A 6890-nucleotide genomic window follows, 5' to 3' on the forward strand; every position below is an offset into this window, starting at 1 on the left:
AATCTTACTGAAGGTTAAGAAACATATTTGTTAATTTTGTTTATGGCTTACATTTTTATAATCAAAGTTGCTATTCTCAAGCATAAGGAATTGAAATTTCAGAAATTTGTAATGATTGATTTCATGTTTTAACAGGAGCGTTTTTACACGTTACTGCACATATGCACAACTATTAATTAGAGTAAATCATTTCAATATCTATACTTTCTTAAGGTATCAGGAATCCTCTAAGGTGGCTAAATAATTTATAAAATTCTTATTGATTCTCATTATGTGCCTGTGATATGATACACTTAGAACATCAAAGTAAAAATCCAATTTAAATATGAATGGCTACCAGGTACTTACTGGGTACCTCTTTGAGAGGGTTTCCAAAATCAGGCCACTTTCAAATCCTTTCAGTCATTTGTACAATAATGATATTACTAAATTATAAAAGGAATATTAAAAAATCAATGAGATAACTTCATACAATTAATAGATTAAAATGGAGAAACTTGTGGCATTATAAGTTAATTGATTTATTCATTTATCCAATATTTATTCAACACCTATTTCAAAATTCACCCATGTGATCCATAATGATGATAAATGGTATGGTGTATTTAAGTCATCCACAAAGAGTCTGCAGATGGTTTTTAACAACTCTCTCATATAAAAATCAACTCTAGAATCAAGCTGTTGAGAAAGGCTTCTTTCTTCCTTACTGAATATCATTGAAACCTAACTCGGGTAAGGATAGTGTTTCAGTTTCTCTGGCAGTACCCTACTGCATATGCTGCTTACTATCTTTCACACTGCCATTATACTAGGTTCATTTGTGAATTGAGAATTTGATTTATTTACAGCCGACTCCTCCTTTTACTGTTGCCTAACAATTTTCTGTTCATTGTCCTCATTTTTTGGTCACATCTTTCTCTGAAAAAAATCCAGTCTTCATTATGGATATGTAAATATTTCTACAGATAATTCATCTTCTTCACTGTAACCACTCACTATTTTGATCATACCTTAAAATGTGTCACTATAGGCCCAGTGCGGCAGCTGGCACCTGTAATCCCAACATTTTGGAAGGCTGAGCTGGACTGATCACCTCAGGTCAGGAATTCGAGACCAGCCTGGCTAACATGGTGAAACCCCGTCTCTACTGAAAATACAAAAATTAGCTTGGTGTGGTGGTGTGCACATGTAATCCCAACAACTCGAGGGGCTGAGACAGGAGAATTGCTTGAACCTGGGAGGCGGAGGTTGCAGCATGATGAGATTGCACCACTGCACTCCAGCTAGATGACAGAGTGAAACTCAGTATTAAAAAAAAAGTGTCACTATAAATAATTATTTTCATGTAAAAAAAGGAAAGTTATATATCTCATTTTCTTAACAACCCATATGGTCTTCCTGTAATGAACAACATCACTCTTCCTTTAGAGTGTCAAACTAACTGATCTTTAGATCTCGCCCCATAAAATACAGCATGTTTCATATATTGCAGTTAAAATAATAGTTCTAAAACCTAAATATAATTATGAAAACTTTTTGTCATACCTTATGACAACTCTGGGTGAAACTATCCAAAATTCATGCTGCACCTCAAGAAACTAAGAAATATATTTAAAATTATACAGATAATAATGAATAGCAATATTAGTTGGGATTCTCCCCCCCAAAAAAACCAGAACCAATATTAAGTGTGTGTGTGGTGTGTGTGTGTGTGTGTGTGTGTGTGTGTGTGTAGAGACCAAGAGAGAGAAACGGAGTCTTTTTTTTTTTAATTATTATTTTAAGGAACTGGCTTATAAGATTAGCCATTAGCAAGCAAATATGTAGTACAAGCCAGCCAGCTGGAAATTCAGGTAAGATTTAATGTAGTCTTGAGGCCAAATTCCTTCTTCTTTCGGGAAACTTCAATCTTTGCTCTTAAGGCCTTCAATGGATGGGATGAGTCTCATCCATATTATGATGAGTAATCTGTTTTATTAAAAGTCTACTGATTTAAATATTAGTTACATGTAAAAAATACTTCCTGAAAAATAATCATCTAAAGAAGTCTTTGAATAAATAACTGGATACCATAGCCTAGCCAAGTTGGTGCACACTATTATCAAGAAAGAATTGAAAATATGAGATGAGTTGAACAAATAATTGTGCATTTATACTGTGCAGATTTTAGTAAATGTGCATTGATTGTGATGGATATATGCAGTATTTTGATAAGTAAAAAAATAATGGAGTTACTCAGCAGTATGGTATCATCTTCCATAAATAGCATTGAGAATATTGCAATGTGTAACACTTGGAAATAATGTCAACATACATCCGTTATATATGTTCATATCTTTTCATACTGGTACATTTATGTTTATTTCAGATAAAATTCCTGAAATATGCTGCTGGGGTAAAAGAATAAATGTATCATTTTTACCTTATTTTTAAAAATGACTGTGTATAAAAATTACCAAGAAGTAGCAGGATAGTAATTATAATACCTGGTTTAAAGCAAAGCAATACAAAACAAAATGTTGTGTGTAGAGGAATGACTATAGAAAAACTAATTACATATTTTATATCAAAATGACATACTGTTGAGATGAGATGAATCCGTCAAGTTACTTTTCCATTTTCCAGTTGAACATAGGCACGGAATTGATATGATACACGTTAACATCAAATGATTTCTGACCATGAGAACTCAGTTGATGGGAGGTAAAGAGTTAAACTTTTATGTGGAACAAAAAATTTCCTAAATAAATAAATGAAACAAAACAAAATGTGGCTAGGTTGTGGCATGCCTGAGGTAGCTCTTGAAGCCACATACAATTTATTCAGCGTCACAGATTTTGTTGAGTTGTGATCTGCTGGGGGTCACTTGCTTAGGGCAATTAACTTCAGCAAATGTCTCAATTTAGGAAAAGTAAATGCAAGGAAAGAACTTAATAGAACTGACAACTTTTGGAACAAGTCGTTCCAGAACTGGCTAACAGAATTATACGACGAGACATAGATTTCAGATATATAAGCTATGTTTTCTAAAATAAGCAAGTAAAATTAATGCAGTACTATATTTTACTTAACTCAGTATGTACCATATATTATCATTTCAACATACGTCAATATAAAATTATTGATATGTTACTATGTATTGTTTTATTTTCACATAAAGTCTTTGAAATCCTGTGTGTATATTATATTTACACAACTTTTCAATTCAGACTAGCCTTATTTGAAGTGTTAAATAGTTACATCTTTCTAGCACCTGTCATATAGGCCATTCTAGAGTTGGTCTTCCCCACCATGTTTGAACTATTAAATTCACCCGGTTGGGACCAGGAAGAGCTCCATAATCTACCATTCGTGAATAGGTGAATAGAATCTTTTGTGGCTTAAATTTGAGTAACTGTCAGAAAATAGACAAACTTGTTTCATTTCTTGAGAAGAGCAGTTGTTGGAGAGATTGGGACATCCAGCATAGAACATTAGTGTAATGCTAAGAATGACTTGATAGTTGCTTTTGTAAATTGTATATAATTTTCAAACTTGAGCAGCTGAGATCTCCATTTATTCATTCATATTTACTGAGTGACCACATTGAACAAAACGTTGGTCAAGATACAAAATTGCTGGTGTTTTAGAAACAGACTCTGCAACTTAGAGTGCATCTAAAGAAACAGAAAATAAGTTAACAATAGAATATATAATTAAAATTTTGACAAGTGTAGACATGTTTTCTAAAGATATACAGAAAATAATCGTAAAAAAATCTATAAATAGAATGGTCTTAAAAGTCTTATCTTGGGAGATATTTAAATCAGGACTTGAAGAATAAGTTCTACAAATAATAGCAGGAAACTGTTTCACAGATTAAAAATAATATATGCAAGGCAATATATCAAGATAGACATCAGTATGTGCAAAAAAATGAAAGTAATCGATTGGGTCTGGAACATTGTGAGTGAGAGAAAAGAGAATGAATTTGGAAGAATGACAAGTAGCTAGCTCAGGAATGCAGCACAGATCATCACGAGTTTTCATATTAACTTGCTGAGTGGCCATAAGTTATCACTTTTTGTTTCAACTTATTGTTGATAAAATGGACATAATAAAGATATCCACCTCCCAGGGTATTTCTAATGCTTCAATGAGATACCAAATAGACAGTGCATGGTATATTTCTTGCACATAGTTAACTACTTAATGAATGTTAATTATTTTTTATTGCTGGCGCTATGCTGAGGAGTTTGATATTATTTGAATGCAGAGAAAGACATAAAGTAATTTAGGTAGTGGCATGACATATTGCAATAAGCACTTCAGAAGAATGACTCTGGCAGCTGAACAAATGTGAAGGAGACAAATCTAGTATTAGAAGTATTTAGAGACCAGTTAAGAGTCATTGCAATAGTCCCTATAAGCATGTTGACTTGTAATTGGATCATAATGGTAGACATAGAGACAACTGAATAAATTTGGTATCTGTTTAAGAGGTATACTCAACAGAACTTGATAATGGATTGAATCTGGGTAACAACGAACAAAGCAAATGATATATTTTAACCAACAATCTTGCCCATCATCTCTTAGCACTTCCTGACATCTTAGGGACAGGAAGCATTGCCAGCGAGTTTCTTGTGAAGTTTTGCTGATGAAAAGTTTGAAAGGTAGAGAAATAAAGCCAAATTGGAAGGCAGAAGAGAAGAAAACCCATTAATTTTCATCGATAGCCTCAGGCATGTGCATGGTTTTTGGCAGATATTAATTTGTGCAGCTCTTTAGTATTTCCCTGAAAATTTCCCCGTTTGGTGACATAGGCAGTTGAGATTAGTATCAGAAGTTTTCTTGTATTTTTGCAAATTAATGATTTTTTAAAAATCAAAGAATGAATTTGAGAGCTAGCAATATTTTTTTGACCATGACCTCTCCAGCATTCAAAAGGATTTTTTGGTGTATCGTTTCCTATATTAAATACCTATCTTCAGGAAAGAGTAGTTTCTATTTTTCTTGCTGACAGCTTGATGGCAGAAATGGGCTGAACTTCCCCTCCATTCTCATTATTTAAAAAAAAAAAAATTAACTCTACCAAAAGAGGAAGTTCTGTGAGTTCTGGAAGGTGAAAGATTAAAAAACAAAACTGATTATTCCAGTAATGGTAAGCAGACCATGGACATCGAAGGAAGCGATATTCTACACCTTTGAGGCTTTATTATTTTTTTCTGTAAATTTCCTGTCAAGTGCTATAGACACCTGTGATCATAGACATTTTCCTGCAAATCTGGTAACTTTCTAATCCCTGATAACCAAATGGAAACTATGTAGTAAACTTTCTCCTAGACTTTTAAAAATTGAATCTTCTAATAATTTTTATGCATTTAATTTCCTAAATTAAATTTTATCTCATTTGACTTACCAAGAGTGATAAAAAGTAAACTTAAATGTATACATTACTGTACCCTGTAATTTATGTTTAGCAAATATTAGATTAGGAAATAGAGTAAGGAAATAATGCATCTGGATTTTAAGAACAATAAAACCCTTCACAGTATTTCTCATGATATTTTTGTAGATACCTCTGAGAAATACGGGTTCTATGATAGTGTTTGTACAAAGTGTATTACATGTTAATGGAAGTCCCTAAATTAAATTCACCAGTTGATAAGGTGTGATACTAATGATCTTTGATATAAGACTAATATGAAATTTTGTTTTCAAATTTTCCATAACTTCAATTAAATTGTAGAAGATATGTCATCATATTATCAAATGTAATAAATCTGAGAAATTGAAAGAATAGATTGCATACTGCTAAAGATTCTCTTCATCTTGTGATTTTTTGGGGGCCAGTTTACTAAGGTTTTTTTTTTTACACTTGTAAAATCCAAATCTTTAGTTAATTTATAAAAAGTCATAGAGAAACTTTCACCTGCTTGGCACATTTTCCCAAGTTTGACATAGGCTCTCTAAAAATAATGTTGGTGTAAATTCATGCGTCATAAATGCATGATAATATTCAGGCTGCTGCAGTTCATTTAATTCTTATTATCTTGAAATAGAAGGTGTCTATGACCCAAAAAGAGCAATGGTCTCTCTTAGCACAGTTTTAACCATTCCTCTTTTTGGATAAGTGAATTTAGTAAGGATAATTTATACCTATCCTAAGACCCTAATTTATGATTTCATTGATCACTTATTAAGCACACAGCTCTGTATTATGTTCTGTGATTATTAAATAGATAACTTTTTGGCATGATCAATTAGGATCAATTCAGAAAGGAGTAACAGAGATGAATAAAAAATCTAAGCCAACTAGTGATAAAAAAGACAACCACTGTATCTTCATGTGTCCTGCAAAGTGTCACTATGGGACTCTGAAAATGAAGTGACTTGCATTTAATCCCATTTCTAAATGTATCTCTTGATGCATTTACTAGTTTCAGAAAAAGGGCATGTGGATAGAGACAGTGCTTTAAAATTATTTCAGAATACGCTTTCTTAGTTTAATTTTAAAGTCAAGTAGACTGATTTCACACTGGACTATGTTTCAAAATAAAATTGCCCATAAAGACACTATAGTTATATCCTGACAAATTCATGTTTTAGAAAAATTCCCATAATTCTTTAGTAAAGCATTAAACCCACTTCACTGTTAAATTATGTAAGAAAAATGATCTACTGGTTTTTGCTTTAAAGAAATGACAGGGATGGCCACTACTTAAAGAAGATCTGTATCTTATGAGAAGTACTGTATATGATAATCACTCTACTGAAAGTGTCCATTCAAAGAAATGGCTGCACTGGGAGAAATTATGGGTGAAATGTGGAGTTATATGCTAAAAATCTAGGTTATTTCAAAGTCATGTAGTCTTCTTTTAACCAAGCCAAGTTAAAGCAGAGCTGAC

This window comes from Pongo pygmaeus, chromosome 17 (assembly GCF_028885625.2).
Source record: "Pongo pygmaeus isolate AG05252 chromosome 17, NHGRI_mPonPyg2-v2.0_pri, whole genome shotgun sequence".
Lineage (NCBI taxonomy): Eukaryota > Metazoa > Chordata > Mammalia > Primates > Hominidae > Pongo > Pongo pygmaeus.